The sequence below is a fragment of the Artibeus jamaicensis genome, unplaced genomic scaffold (assembly GCF_021234435.1).
Source record: "Artibeus jamaicensis isolate MK-2021 breed Jamaican fruit bat unplaced genomic scaffold, CSHL_Jam_final scaffold_1964, whole genome shotgun sequence".
Lineage (NCBI taxonomy): Eukaryota > Metazoa > Chordata > Mammalia > Chiroptera > Phyllostomidae > Artibeus > Artibeus jamaicensis.
Window position 1 is genome coordinate 8,190,717 of NW_026522030.1, and position 16,959 is coordinate 8,207,675.

General features: G+C 40.1%; 1 protein-coding gene across 11 annotated transcripts in view; it reads right to left on the reverse strand.

Moving 5' to 3' along the window:
• Window positions 1–16,959, reverse strand: part of KIAA1958 (KIAA1958 ortholog) — a 146,269-nt gene that overhangs the window by 115,576 nt on the left and 13,734 nt on the right. Inside the window, exon 2 of one of the 11 annotated variants that reach the window (XM_053656148.1) lies at window positions 10,358–10,495. The exons of the other annotated variants lie outside the window; for them this stretch is intronic. The gene's annotated coding sequence lies outside the window, so the exon portion shown is untranslated. The remainder of the gene's footprint in view (window positions 1–10,357; window positions 10,496–16,959) is intronic. 11 annotated transcript variants of the gene reach the window in all.

The following is a 16,959-nucleotide window of genomic DNA, read 5'->3' on the forward strand; positions in this document are numbered from 1 at the left end:
CCGATACTCTACAGTCTTTTCAACATAAACGCAAGGGAGACGAACGGGAACCTGAAATAACAATGTCTGGCTGCATTCACTGACTGACTAGTCCCACTACCTGAGTACCCTGCATTTTGGATGTCACGCAGTGTCATTGTGTCTAACAGGCACTATCATTTTCTTAGTGTCATTAACTGATCTTCTCTGAGTATTCAGAGAGCCCAGATATTTTCACTATCCTCTCTTTCTTGTCATGGCTTTTCCCAGAATAGATGCTATAATAATGGTTCATCTCATGTTGAGAGAGAGGGCTCTAAATTAATTTGCCCAAAATTATTTACTAGGAGCCAACTTGTAAATAGATCAATTCACTGAATATACTTGTTATACTTTTTTACTCCTTGAAGATTTCAATAAAATTTTAGCATTTGCTACACAGCAGCATTTTAAGAACTATTTAAAAGCAAAGAGTTGTAGAGTGGTTTAAGTTTTCTTATGAATATACTCAATAAATATGAATATATTCTTTATGATGATGATATTCATGAATATATCCTCCTTATGAATATATTCATGAATATATTCTTCTTTGCCCTGCAGGGAAAACATTTTAATGCAGTTTTAAATTAATGAATACCAATATATTCATGAACATTTTCATAAGTTTATATTCATATTCATGAGCTACGTTCTTCACATTGGGGCATTTTTGAACCTGGTTTAAAATTTAATGAATATCAATATAGTCATTAAGACTATATTCATATTTTCAATAGCAGATATTCATGCCCTTTACTCTTAGTCATATTAGAAAATTCTGAGCTCAATTTAAAATGTAATGAATATCAGTAGATTCATTAAGAATATATTCATTAAGAATACACACATATTCATTGTGTATATTCAAGAAGAGTATATGCACAAGGCAACTAACCCATCCGATAATTTTAACCTTTGACAAAATGAACATTCCTTAAAACTGTTTTAAAAAGAACACACTTGCTTTTATCGGTGAATTGGCACACTTTCTTCTGAAGGGCTTTCAACTCCAAGTGCACAGGAGCCCCAGGACCTACCCACCCAGTGAAGCTCAGCTGGGCAGACACCCATGGTGTCCCAGGATCTTAGATCTCACAGGCTCTGGACCACCTCTCTGTTCTCATTAGACTCGAACACAGTGATTTGGGATATATACAGAAATAATGGGGTTTTTGGGTCTAAATCTAAGAATTCCTAGCAGTACCTTCATTTTTGTTCTACATTTTAGAATTGGTTTTCTTTTAATGCTGTGATTTGACTGCTCTGTTTTACTTAACTATTTTAATGTTAGAAGGAAACATCCTCAACACAATAAACAATATTTGTTTTAAAAAATCATAAGAACTTGAGGACTTCTGCCAAGATGGAGGCATAGGTGGATACGCCGTGCTTTCTCACACAACAAAATATTAGCAACAGAAAACACAGCCAGAACACAGAAAATTGAACTTTTTGGAAGTCTGATAACAACGAATTCTTCAGCCTGACTGGTAAGAGGGGCGAAGCCAGCAGCTGGCGGAGCGGGGTTGCACAGGAAACTCGATCAGACCGACTCAGGCATGCGGATCCCAGGCGTGGGGTTGCAACGGGCGGACCCAGTGAGCGACTCAGTGAGCAACCAGTGGACCCAGCGAGGGCGCAGGGCGGCGGGTTGACTGTGGTAGCGCATTCCTGCGCAGACAGACGGGTGAGGGAGTGGGCAGTGAGATGGGACCAAGCAGGCCCTAGCGGCGGGAGGCAGCAGAGAGGGCCGCCATTTCCCCGCTCTGACCCCGCCCCCACATACAGCGTCACAACCCAGTGACCCCGCCCCTAAGGCCCTGCTCCTCATGCTTAACGGGCGCAACAGACCAAAAATGGCTCAAGAAGATCTCAAAGCCCCAGAGCCCATAACTCTAAGTGACAAAGAAATAGCAAAACTTTCAGATGCACAGTTCAAAACACTGGTGATCAGGATGCACACAGAACTGGTTGATTTTAGTCACAAATTAGAGGAACATATGAAGGCTAAACTAATTGAAATGAAGGGAATGGCACAGGAAACCAATAGTGCTGAAAAGGAAACTGGGACTCAAATCAAGGGAGTGAACCAGAAGGAAGGAAAACATGACCAAACAGGAAAATATGAAGAAACAAGAATTCAAAAAAATGAAGAGAGGCTTAGGAACCTCCAGGACATCTTTAAACGCTCCAACATCTGAATTATAGGGGTACCAGAAGGGGGAAAGGAACAGCCACCAGTGGAAAACTTATTTGAACAAATAATAAAAGAGAACTTCCCCAATCTTGCAAAGGAAATAGACTTCCAGGAAATCCAGGAAACTCAGAGAGTCCCAAAGAAGTTGGACCCAAGAAGGAACACACCAAGGCACATCATCATTACATTAGCCAAGATTAAAATGAAGGAGAGAATCCTAGAAGCAGCAAGAGCTAAGGGGACAGTCACCTACAAAGGAGTTCCCATCAGATTGTCAGCGGATTTCTCAAAAGAGACCTTACAGGCAAGAAAGGGCTGGAAAGAAGCATTCTAAGTCATGAAATCCGAAGACCTACATCCAAGATTGCTCTATCCAGCAAAGCTTTCATTTAGAATGGAAGGACAGATAAAGTGCTTCTCAGGTAATATCAAATTCAAGGAGTTCATCATCACCAAGCCCTTATTATACGAAATGTTAAAGAGACTTACCTAAGAAAATGAAGATAAAAAATATGAACAGTGAAAGGACAGCAAACACACAGTTATTAACAACCACATCTAAAACAAAAGCAAACTAAAAGGACAGCTAGATCAGGAGTGGAAACATAGAAATGAAGATCTCATGGAGGATTAGCAACAGGGGAGTGGGAAGAGAAGGGGGAAGAAGGTACAGAAAATAAGTAGCATAGACGGTAGGTAGAAAATAGATGGGGGGGCAAGAATAGTATGGGAAATACAGAATCTAAAGAACTTGAGACACATGGTCATAAACTAAAGGGGGGGAATGGTGGGGGTGGGGGTGCAGAGTGGAGGGGAATGAAGGGGGGAACAGAACAACTGTAATGGCATAATCAATAAAATAAAAATTTTTAAAAAGGAAAAACAATCATAAGAACTTAAAACTAGAGCAAAAGACTGCCACTAAAAATAAAGATGCCTACTAAGCATAAGCATTCAAAACTGTTATAGCTTTGTTGGCTGGTGATTCAGGCAAGATGACAGACAAAAATACTAAAAAAGAATGATAAAACCAGCGTTACTTCCAGATGATCTGTCTACCCAGAAAACAATTCTGAAAATTTTTTTAAAAATTGGAATTAAAAACCAACAAGACTAGAAAATATTTTCAGAATTTTGCAATGTTTAAGGCTTTTTTCTCTTTAAATGTGATTTTTTAATTTTAATATGTAAATATTACAATAAATGACCACAGAAAACATTCTGATGGCATTGCCCTACTTTTTTATTAGTATTGAACACAGATGAAATAGACTAGTAGAATAACCATCCACATAAGCTCCACATAAGTCAACTATTGTTACTATAATAAAACATTATATCGTAAATTTTTTTAAATTTTATTTTTAGAGAGGGGAAGGGAGGGAGAAAGAGAGAAAGGCACACGTCAATGTGTGGTTGCCTCTTGAGTGGTCCCCACTGGGGACCTGGCCCATACATAACCCAGACATGTGCCCTGACTGGGAATCGAACCTGCGACCCTTTGGTTCCCAGCCTGCACTCAATCTACTGAGCTACGCCAGCCAGGGCTGTAACTTTTAAGTATTTTGTTTTCTCTAATACGTGATCATTGTAAAATACTCAGATAATACAGTAAAAGCTACAACACGGATGCAAATCTAAGTAAACATCTAAGTAAAATAATCAAGTGATGTAGGACCACACATTCCAGTCATATAAAATGAGTAGAATAGGCAAATCTATGGAGACAGAATGCAGATTAGTGGTTGCTAATGACTGGGAACAGCTTTGGTGGGGGCGGGGGGGGTCCGATTTAGAGGTAAATGTTAATAAATACCAAATTTCTTTTTAGGGTGATGAAAATGTTCTCGAATTGACTGTGGGTGATCAGGTTGCAAAACTGTAAATATATTAAAAGCACTGAATTGTACAGTTTAACAAGTGTACTTATGGTATGTGAAACACATTGTTAGTTGATATTAAAAAGAAATTAATTACAGTTAAATCAGCTGACTTTAAAGGAGTTCCCCAAGGTAACTTTGAGTAAGGAAAGCAAGATGCGGCCCTGGCTGGCGTAGCTCAGTGGATTGAGCACAGGCCTGCAAAGCAATGGATCGCGGTTCGATTCCCAGTCAGGGCACATACCTGGGTTGCAGGCCAGTTCCCAGCAGGGGACACACAAAGGGCAACCATACACTGACTGATATTTCTCTCCCTCTCTCCTTTCCTTCCCCTGTAAAGATAAATAAATAAAATCTTAAAAAAAAAAAAAAAAAGGAAAGCAAGATGCAGAAAAAGATACACAGGATTCCATTTTTGTAACAATGACAAAACTGCATATATGAATATGTGTGCATATAATTAATGAGCATGTAATAAGTATGGAAGGGCTCGTACTAGACTGGCCGGCTGAGTTACCCAGGTGGGGAATGCTACTGCGGGGAGAGGGAGACTAAAGGGGAAAGAAGTAGCAGCAATGCAATACGGGGGCTGTTTAGACAAACTACACTTAAAAAGAAACCCCAGGTGCATCATGTCTGCAACTTGTTTCAGATGGTCCAGTAAGAAGATGTGTATATGCACATGTACATAATTTCATATATATACATATTCATAATGATGGATAGATAGAAGCAAATATGACCAAATGTGAAGTTTATTTAATTACGTGATACACAGTTATTTCTCAATTTTGAAACAGTTTTGTGAACAGCCAGCCAAGTTTTCTTGCAATGATTTGTAAGGGCTATTCTGAGGACCATTATTAAGGAAAGAGGCCTGAGAGTTTTGCACAGTCTCGATTACCATTTCAGCGTCCTGATGAATCCAGCTGTAAAAAACTCATGGACATTCTACTGAAAACTACACTCGCTTATCAAGGCACAGGGCAAGCTTACACCAAGCACAGTGGCGCCCAACAGGCTGGAGGAACTAATCCCACTGACACCATAAAATGGCACTACAGTGATGGACCTCAGTTTCTGGTGTTGCTACCCTAGTTCCAGAGCTGGGCTACCAAATTCTGTGGTGATCCTGCCACTTATCAGAATCTTCTATTAAAAAAGACTAACTCTCAGGAGGCAACCAGGCACATGACCACTCTCATCCCTATTCTCTTGCATGTATTTCCCAGGGACAGAAAGACCAGAAGACTGGGTTACTGGCCATCAGGGACAGGGTCACGTTAAAAAGAAAGTAATTTTCCTCTGCCTCAAGAACAAAAAAAAAGTCCTTTTGAATGTATCTCTAAGTGTTAAGGTCTTTACTTTTTTTTTTTAAGGGCTTTACAAAAAGAAAAGTGATTGAAATGCATCTGCCTTTAATTGTGGTACCCTTGCAAATTTTGTGAATCCTGGGACATACGATCCATAAAATCTATCAACTATAATCCCTGACCCGTGCCCCATCCTGAGGGTATGCAGAGACATCAGCCCGCTAAAGCTATTATGCCAATTCCAAGTCTCCATTCATACCTACCCCTCCCTGCTACAAAAAAAAATTCAAAGCAGCCAAATAATGCTAGGTGTTGGGTTTGTTTTTTTTTTTTTTCCGGGAGGCGGGGAGAGGGGGAAAGAGAGAGAAACATGAATGTGTGGTTGCCTCTCGGACACCCTTACTGGGGAACTGGCCCGCAAACCAGGCATGTGCTCTGACTGGGATTCCAATCAGTGACCCTCTGGTTCACAGGTCGGCACTCAATCCACTGAGCCACACGAGCCAGAGTTAGGTATTTTTAATCTGAAGAGGCTCCCCAAGGAATCTATCTAGGTCATCAGTCTCCTAGGAGAGGAATCGAGGCTGTCCCTCAAAATATGGTCTGTCAGCAGCCACGGCAAAGGTCAGGGTTCCCACTGCAGCCTTCGGAGCTCTCCGGCTCCAAGCCTGCTCCACTGAGCAGACATTCATCAAGTCACGGTTTCAATCCATCAACACTGAGTGTTAACCTTTGACCCATTTGCGTGTATAAGTGAAGTATAAATGCATTTGATATAGACTTTTCTAGAATAAAAGAAGATATATTAAAATTTTTGTAAACTGTAAAACGTTGTTATAAAAATAAAAACTGGCTCACCAGATCATTGGAAGAGAAAAACTGAGTTAGGGAATATTTTTTTCAAAGGCCTTTTAACTCACAGCATCTAGAATGGAACAAACAAATAAGCACTCGATAGCAGTCCTTGCAGAATATGCTATTTCCTAAATTTAAAAAAAAAATCCTTCATTTCTGCATTAAAGAAGAAATAATTGACAATTTTTTAAACTGGAAAACAACAGAAAAGCCATGTCACACAACCTAACAGTCATTGACTGTCAACATTTTGGTATTTTCCTTCTAGATTTTTACTTGTACTTGGAGTCACTTAGTTTCTTTTTAAAAAATAGTAATAATAAATCTAAATATTACTATTTACATCCTGATATCTTCAGCATTTCCTATGTTGTACTATCACTTGCTATACGTTATTCCATCTGCTTTAGCTCAGAATAAGCTGAACATATAATGGAATTACTGTCAGCTTCATAACAGTCTCTGAAATATTTAAAGATAAACATGAAGAATTCCAGGCTTCTAAAAGCTAAACTTAATTTCTGGCAAATACACTGGTAATTATAACCAAAAGCCAAATATTATGGAGTCCTTTTTTTAGACTAAGCAATCTTAACACTCAGCATATATAATCACGGAAATTCTTCCAGCATAATGATGTCTGTTCAGCTACTGGCAGACATAAATGTCCCTGAAAACCAGAGAAATGTAAAACTTCTCTACTATAAACTGCAAAGTAAAATTTGCATCTGAACAAACTGAAGTATAAAAACTGGTCATAAACATAATATTTATTCTGAGACATTTCATACTCCTATACATTTTCACCTATGAGAAGCAGATGTATAAATTCATCACGAAAATAAAACCAATCAATACTGAAATTGTTTTTTACCTACTCAATAGCCCGAGTTCATCTACACACAACCTATTATTTTCAAATTCTATATGAAATCATTGAGGGGAACTCACTGCCACTTTCAAAACAAGGCATCTGAGGAGCCCACAGAACCTGGGTGAAGGAAACACTCAGGAACAAACTGCCCGGAGCCCGGCCCAGGAGCGCGGGAGCCGCTCTGAGAGCGCCCAGTGGCCACAGGTACAACAATGGGAAAAACGTCTAAATAAAATAGTCCTGGATTATAAACCAAAGTATAAAATAAATGCCTATGAGTCCATACGATATAAATAAATCACTGACTAAATAAATACATGAGAGAACAGGCTAATCTACTGCATAGAAAAATGCCAAACAACTTATGTAAATGCTGCCTCCTCAAGAATCTGGAGCATAGCTCCCCACCCCTAAGTGCAGGCTGTACAGAGCGACTTCCTTCCAGAAAGCACAGTTTGGTGGGTGGAGGGAGTCCTTTGCAGTGTAAAAGCCTGACAACCAGTACATCGGCCAAGCGATCAGGCGTCAGCAGCAGTAATTCACGTGGATGGCGTGAACCACTGATGTCACGTGATGAGAATGGTGCTTCACCTCTGTGGTCTTCCTCCCAGGGAGCCATATCCCCTTCTAACCACGAGAAAAAGATCAGAGAAACCCAAATCGAGTGCTCCATGCCACAGAATCAGTACTCTGGAAAACTGTCAAGGTCATCAAAAACAAAGTCTGGCCCTGGCTGGTGTAGCACAGTGGATTGAGCATGAGCCTGCGAACCAAAGGATTATGGCTTTGATTCCCAGTAGGGGCACATGCCTGGGTTGTAGGCCGGTTCCCAGCAGGGGATGCACAAGAGGCAACCATACATTGATATCTTTCTCCCTCTCTCCTTCCCTTCCCCTCTAAAGATAAAACAAACAAACAAAGTCTGAAAAACCGCCACAGCTCAGAGAAGTCTAAGAATACACGACGACTAAGTGTACTGTGGTATCACGGATGGGATCCTGGAGAGAGGAAGGACTGGTAAAGGAAGGAAGATTTGGTAAAAACTAAGGAAATGTGACTCGAGTGTGGACTTTATTTAATAATAAAGTATCAGTATCACTTCATTAACTGTAACAGATGTACCACATTACAGTACGATGTTAATAGGGGAACTTGGATATGGGGTATGTGGGAACTCTACGATCTTTGGAACGTTTCTGTAAATCTAAAACTATTCTAGATTACATATGATTGAAATGGATATTTAAGCACTGACAGATCATGTACACATCTAAGTTCCAAGAGAGCTATTCTACATTCCACCGTCAGAACACCTCCTGCCACCCAATAAGCATCTCTGGAATGAATAAATGACCATGCTTTGTGACACTGGTTTTATTTCTATACCATCCACAAAAAGGATATGGTAAAGGAAAAGTATCACCTAATACTGAAGAAGAAATTATCTGCTCTGGTCCTTATCTGCTCTGTTCGTTCTGTTAGAACAGTTCTGTTCTGTAAAGTCACTCTAACACTGAATCAGTGAATGAGAACTCCTAGAGGAAATCAATATACAGGTAAGTTCCTGCGAGCCTCTGGCCATAAAATTTTCACCATTTGGTCGACACATTGTTTCACCTGTGTTTTTGTTTAAATATACCTATTCAATATACAGGATATTGTTGATTACCACTCAACTCAAAGCCAACAGCACTATATCTCTGAATAAAGTTCAACAAATATTTTTTCCGTAAGACACATCACAGCCTTTCTGAACTCAGAACACTAGACGGCACTTTAGCACTACACGTGGGGGGCATTTCAAACAGTAAAGTCACCAAAAAAGTGCAAAAAAAGGTGGCACGAAATAGACCATGAAAAGAACACCTGTTCAGAGTATGAGAGCGAATGTTAGAAGGCAGAGCCTTGTTTGACCTTAGCTGGGCGTGTCAACTCAACTGTTTCGCCACTCTGGCATGTCTGCAAATGCCTCCAAGTACCAATTTTGGAGTTACAAATTTATTTTAGTGAGTAGCATGCTTCACAAATATGTAACCCACAAACAGTGGTGATCGATTGTATTTGATTACCATTATGTGCTGTGTAAGCTATAAACCCACAAAGGCAGGGCAGAGGCCAGACTGTCTGTCCTCTCAGCATCTGGCACATGGTGGCATTCAGTAAATATTTGAGAATAAATAAATGTATAAATGTCTAACAGGTTGGCAGATATATAAACCTGGAGGTCAACCAGAGGAGAAGCTTTAGATAAAACAAAGACATGCCAAATAACCACAGGTGCGGTAAATACTGGGAAAAAAAATCAAACAAGAAGGTACAACAGAGAATTATACGGGAGACCTAATAAAGACGATCAGTCAGGGAAGGCCTTTTCTGAGAAAGTGATTTTTAAGCTGAGAACTGAGAAATACAATGGGAGTCACTCGAAGAGGAGGGTGGCGGGCGGGCGTGAAGCTGCAGGCAAAGAGAACACCAAGGGTAAAGATGCTGAGGAAGAAAGTGTCTTAATGCCCAGACAATGCTGTCAATATAAAAGCTGAGATGAAAAGGCTGGTACACAAACATGTCAGTGCCTGAATGAGGTGATCACAAAACACCCCCAGGCTTACAGAAGCAGTGGCCCCAACCTGTTTAGCACTCCCCAGAGATATACAAAGGGGATTCCTTCCTTCAAACATTGTAGAACAACTTAGTTTCATATGCAACCAAAATCCCCGACGATCAATGATTTGGGTGGCACTGGGAGAATTCATGGATGGGCACATTTCAGAACAAAAACTTAAAGGAGCTTTCCAAGTTCTCCCACTCCCAAGGTCCCAAATAACAGCCACTGAATTCCTTTGTCCCATTTCTTCTCCTCTGTGCTCACCCAGATTTATTACATTGAGGGTCTGATTTTTTGTATTTTGGTTATGTAATGTAATTAGACTGTAAAATAACAACAACAATCAGACATGATGTGGCTTCTCTTACTCAAAGAAGTAAAACTGTAGAATCCTATGAGGACTAGACAATTACATAAAAAAGAAATACATAATAAGTTCCCCTTCATATAATAGGTACTAGGCAAAATTACTTTCACATGAATAATTGCAGCAATAAACACCAATAAAGCAGGAGTAATGGCATCATTAAGAACAGCCAAATAATTCAGGCAATGAACAGACCACTGGTGATCCCCAGAATCAGCCTACCTCCACCATTACTGGGAACGTACCATTATGAATAAATGAAAACCACAGGAAAGGCTCATTTTCTCAAGATTTGTATGCTTACAGGGAGGTCAACTGCTGTGGATTCCAGGAGAGAATGTGTAGCGTTTATTGTCCTGAGAGGATGAGCAATCTGATGGGAACTGAGCAAAGGAGAAAAGGAAATGTGTCAAATGTCAATTCACAGCCAGCACAGTAAAATGTTCTGTGACATTCAGTACACAGAATACCCGGCCAAATACCTTCAGATGAAACATCTCTGAAACACCAGTGAAGAGTCAATATGTATTGAGCCTTATATATATACAATACGCTGTAAGCCTCTGTGCAGGGAATTTTGGGGAAACAAAATATAAAACACAGAGCAAGTCTCTTTTAAAAAATCGAGGTCCAAAGATAGTAAATCAACTGGTTTAGAATACAAATGAAGATGTTATCATAAAAACAATTTTATCCATAAAGTAATTAGGCTCTCAGGCCACCCACAAAAATCTCATTTAGCTCCCTCTGCTAACCAGAAGTATAGAACTAATACTGCTACATAACACCGCCAACTAGAATTATTATTACTATTTCTATGACAAAATGCCATCCCAGTTTACCATGGTCGGCCGGCCCCAACTCCTTTCATGGCACCAAAGCCCGACCCCACACCAACCCTAAGGTGCCAGGGCCGCATCAGCATCACTGCCGACTTACTAATCCTTTTTTACTGGGCCTATGTAAACTTAAAATAAGTAAAATTAAATATAATTAAAATTTCAGTCTCTTACTACTATTTTCCAAGTGCTCAACAGCCAAATGTGGCTAATGGTTATCATACTGGACAGTGCAAAAGAGCACATTTCCATCACCACAGAAAGTTCTGCAGGACAACACTGCTTTACACCTTTCGAAGGAAGGTTTTTCATTGTTTTGTAGCATCAAAAATAAAGTGGCCCTCTGTGAATACTGGGGATGATGGCAGCATAACAATGTGAACGCACTTAATGCCACTGAACTATATATTTAAAAATGGTTACACTGGTTAAGCTTTGTTACATCTTCTTATCACACCAAAAAAAAAAAAAAATCAAATTAGGAGTAAAAAAAAAAAAAAAGCCTGCCAGAACAAGAGGAGCAAAAGCCCTATGTCTGTGGGGTGAAGTGGAGGAAGGGGAGAGTAAGGTGTAGGTCAATGGCCCCAAAATAAGAATAGCTCACAATCTCTGTAATCACCTACAAACCTCAGGGCTTCCAATTATGAAATCTTGCTCAAGAGTCCTGCCTTAAACCTATTAGAACGGCTGCATATTATGTACACTCCCCACATGGGGCACATGTGACATATGCAGTGAATTCCAGGAACACAGCTCCCCACATAAACAACACCTAACCATCCACCAGGGCCAAGAATAAAAACTCAGTCATCTGAACCAGAGCCCACTTATCACACAGTCCTATCTTGGGCTTTGTCGTTAGGAACTGCCCTGCCTGGTTTCAGAAGCTGTAATCCCCCATGGCTAAGGCTGAATAAAGGACCTTGGGACCATAAACCACTAAGGAAGACAAAGCTTATCTTCCTTGTAGGGGCACCATCTCTGCCCCTTCTCTTCACCCTGCTTTGCCCTGGGGGCAGATGACTGGTTAGCCACTTATGTGTAAAACTACTCAAAAGAGGGATGACATAAGACAGGCATGGTCGCAAAGGGGCCCTCAGGGAAAGATTTGGGGGGCAATAGAAAAAGGGGGTGATGGACCCTTGCCCCTTGGCATTGACATAGCCTGAGTCCTCATTCTGTCTGCAAGAAGTCTAATCTCTTGGCTGCCTTACTTCCCCTGCCCGACTTAAGTAAGCCTGAAACAATGCTAGAGGTGGGTGTGGCCCTGTGCTGGAAAGGGCAGGTTCTCTAGGGCAATCAGGCGTAAGAAAGAATATGTAAAATCCTATGAAACCTACTCTGCTAATACCCTCAATTTAATTTAAATGATAAGGGTCCAAGTAAGAAGTGAGTCTGTTCCCCAAAGTTTTATGGCCCTTTAACTATCTGACCCTAACTCAGAATAAGGCCTCAAAGTTCTCTGCCTGTTATCTATTGTTTAATCATTTCTGCCTGATAATGACTGATGAGCTTTACATATACACCCGTTATTCCAGTGCGAACTGAACCCAATAAAAGCTTGTCTTGGCAAGGGTGGGGCGCTCTCCTTAAGAGAGTGGGTGAGGTGCTCCAAGGAGCCCTCCCCTTGAGAAGCCACACTGTCCCTATTCCTCCATAAGACTCAGCAGTCCGTGTGAATTTGTCTCGTGTCATCCACAATACCATGGCCCCCAACAGCTGGAATCCATGTCACTTTGTTTTAGCATTTTCTTTATATATAGAGGAGATACTAACAACTTCAACAATGTAGCACATATACATATACACATACACTGAGCTTTCTCTATGCTGCTAAACCAGCCACACTTACTTTCCTGATCCCACTCATCAGCAGTCTATGAACATGGAACTGGCCTTTGAAAGAAGCCAACACGCCTGAAATGGCATCATATGTGTGGTGTGGGCTCCTGTGCACCATCTGGCAGCCCACTTAGATTCACTGTTGATGTTGAATGAAACTACCATCTCTCATTTAACCCTCAAATCTTAACAGAGCTACTTGCAAATTTCCATTCAGGGCAACGTTCCTGTTCAATCTGTTAAGACAAAGTGGAACAAACCTGAAGCATTTTTTTAAGGCAAATTCAAATAAAGTTACCGATACACGTTGCCTCATGGGTCTTATCAATTATACACAGTGGTTCAATACACCACACACAAGCTTTGGCATCAGACAGACATGGCTCAAATCTTGGCTCCAGAAATTACTAGATGTATAACTTTGAACAATTTGCAACTTCTGAGATTCAACATTCACATTTATAAAAGAGAAATAATAATAACAGAGCCTTAGTTTTATGGCTGTAGTAAGATAATATGTGTAACAGACTGACATCACATCCAGCAGAAAGACTGCTTAAGAGACTCCTCTCTGCAAAACCGCCACTGTCCAGTTCAGCTAACTGCCTCCCAGTTTTGTATATTTGGCTCTGAACTCAGCCCTTAAGTCTGTCCTCAATACATGGAAGCTATTGTTTATTACAGTCTACTACACTCCTCACCCCACGAGCTCTATTCCCTGATCCCCACTCCACTAGTCTGTAGACTCAGTGACCCTATTTACTAGTTATGGCATCTCAGAGCATCGTCTTCAGCAAGCTGCTGCCCCTGTCCCTCTCCAGCTGACAGCCTGGCCCCCGTGTAGCTAGTCTAATGGTGCCTGGTAACGCGGAGACCAGTTCCATACAAGACTAGACTAGAAGTTACACAACAACCTGTGCTAAAATGACACTGGAGTATGTGTTCATACATATACCTTAGAGAAAGATGTGTGCAAAGGTTCAGCGCACAGGTTCACTTTTAATTGTTTTTATAAAATATTTCACTGTGAAAATTCTCAACTACCTTCCCTAGGACTTTCAAAAAGCATACAAGGTGAAGAAATTCCAGGCCAGACAGCACATCTGAAAAATAGCCTCATTTCATTCAATCCACACAAAGCTTTCAAAACCACATGTCTACTCGCTGGTGGTTTAAAATCAACACATTATACATGAATCTGAAAAGTCTCAGCATCCCGCCAGGCTCACCCTTCACCCTTAGCATCTGATTCTCATCGTCACTTCTCAAATTTGAAGTCATGAGTACAAAAAAATCAATTTCTGAGGGTAGCTGTGATGTTGGTGGCTACAGTGGTAGGCTCTGTGTTGTGGGTAAAAAACTATTTTTTTCATCAGTCGTCATCACATAACCCTGTATCTTGCTAGTTCCGGCAACCCCACCTGTTAAGTTGGAGGTGCTCCCACCATCCGCTCAACTGTAAAAGCAATTTGGACCACATGGATTCAAATTTCCATTCTACCTATTATGACCAAGAGGCAGATGCTGGATGTCAGATCCACACAATGAGAATAAGTTCCTGTAGTGATGCCTTCGGCAGCTGTTCCACTCTAGGCTGAACCAAGTCCTTCTGAATTAGTAACCTCATCTTGCATACCTTTGGACTCAGGGTTGGGAAAGGGGGAATCATTGTTACGCAATAACCAAGGATTAAGTCACAGAAAAGTGGATATGGTAAGCGGAAATAAGGAACTGTCCCCAACACAGGCAGGGTCCAAGGTCAAAATAAGTGATGTGAATGACTTCACACATCAAGCCAATCATATCCATCGTGTGGAACCAAGGAAGAGGGAATCCTGGCTCCTTCAAAGGTACCAGGAGCTAAGATGGGTGTATGAAGAACAGAGACTAGACAGACATCAAATGTGATTCAGTTGAAAAGTAGACCTAGAGCTACTTAGAAGCAACAGATATACTAACCATACAGGACATGGTTAAGACATGGGTGGCTGTTGTTGGGGACAGAACTGAGGGTACAGCACTAAAACAGAATATGAGATACCTTGTCTGCAACATGAAATATTAGGAGACAACAAAGATGGTCGATAGTTTCTTAGGGGAAAGCTCTTTAAAACCAGAATTCTATGCCCAACAGTGATCGTTCAAGTGTGTGGACAAAAATAAGGACCATTCATTTAGGGGCATGTAAGGTAAAGCATCAGGCATATGCTGTTGCTTTATCAGACATGATAAATAATGCACAACTAATGCAAAATATCAATTTCATTCTGTCTCTAGTTACTTGAGACGATATCACATGCATTATCTTATTGGCAAAGAAAGGGAGTACTTCTACTCAAAGCCATTGCTAAAGGCTGAATTAATGAATACAGTATGTTTATCTGTTCTGCCTTCTATTTTCTATTATATTGGTCCACTTCCTACAATATTGTATAATTAAGAACAAGAGACATCGTGACATATTTATGTCAACACTTACTGAAATACTAATTAAATGTTTTAATAATCCAACAACTATGTGAACATAATCCAATGAGCTCAAATTATTCCCATGTAGTTATGGTTTTATCAGAAGTTAGTACAAAAATGTCTCTGAACTCCAATAAGTATGTGAGCATTTCTCCCCACTGTCATGATTTGTAGCAATAATACATATCTGCTAGAAATGCCTGAAAGAACAGCAAGATTTGGAATTTATTTTCATGATCACAACACCTTATTTACTCATTCCACAAATAATCACTGAGCACCTATACCAACACTAAGGAAAGCACATAAACACTAAGGAAATGTTCAGGAGTCACAAGGATAATTCAAACCAAAAAATTCCTAAAAGCCTAAATGTGACTTATGTTTGTCTTTTACAATGCTTTTGCTATAGTGAAGTTACATTTAAATACAAGACTATGATGTCCTGCTGATAACCAACAATTAAAAACTAGATCATGAAACTTCCAAATGCATCCTGAACAAGTTTGGGATGCTATGAGCCCGAGTTCAGACATTATAAACATCTAATTTGTGTTAATATCATGTTAATAAAGATAATAGCACAGACTGGTAAAAGGCATGTTTTATAGAGTAACCAAGAGAGAAACCACAAACTAAAATTAGCAAAGAATGATATTTCTTCTGCTTTCTTTGGCTGTCCATATTTTATTCTAAGGGTTTTATGGTTCTAACTCTGAAATGTTGTTGTTGATCCATCTTGAGTTAATTTTCCTATATATGGTATGAGGCAGGAGTCCAATTCCTTTTCTTTGTGTACAGAAATATAGTTATCTCATCTGTTGAAGGGACTATTCCTTTGCCAATGACTGAACAGGGTACCCTCGTCAAAAATCTATTAGCCCTAGATACATGAGTATACTTCTACACCATCAATTCTTTCCTTATGACAATACCACACTGTACTGATTACTATAGCTTTGTTAAATAGTTTCTGAAATCAGGAAGTGTGAGTTCTCCAACTTTGTTGTTTTTCCTAACTGTTCTGGCTCCTCAGGGCCTCAGGCAATTCCAAATGAACTTAAGGGTGAGCTTTTTCATTCCTGTAAAAAAAGGCTCTTGGAAGTTTGATAAGGATAGCTCTGGGTAATATTCATATATGTATTAACAATATTCAGTCTTCCTATCCATGAACATGGGATATATTTATTTAGGTTGTCTTTCATTTCTTTCGGCACTGTTTTGTAGTTCTCAGTGTGCCAGTCTTTTTGCCTCCTTGGTTAAGTTCGTTTCTAGTTATTTTGTTCTTTTAGGTGCTACTGTAAGTGGAACTGCTTTCTTAAGTTTCCTTTTCCGATTATTCATTGCTTGTGTGCAGAAATACAACTGATTTTTGTACCTTACAGGTTTGCTGAATTCATTTAGTAGATCTAGAAACTTTCTTGTGCATTTGTTGGGATTTTCTGGATACAGAACCATCTCATCTGTGAACAGAGTTTTTCTTCTTCCTATGACCTCTAGTCACCTTGGAGTCCTCAGACTCCCAGTCCCATCTTCTCAACTCAGGGAGTCTGCCAGCCTCTACCTGGGTTTCCCCCTTTCACCACAGCCTAGAACCCCTTTCCAGGTGGTAAACTGGGATAATCACAGGGTTCATGTTATTTGTTTCTCATCTCTCAGAAATCGCTGTCCTTTCATTGCCTAATACCCAATGTCTT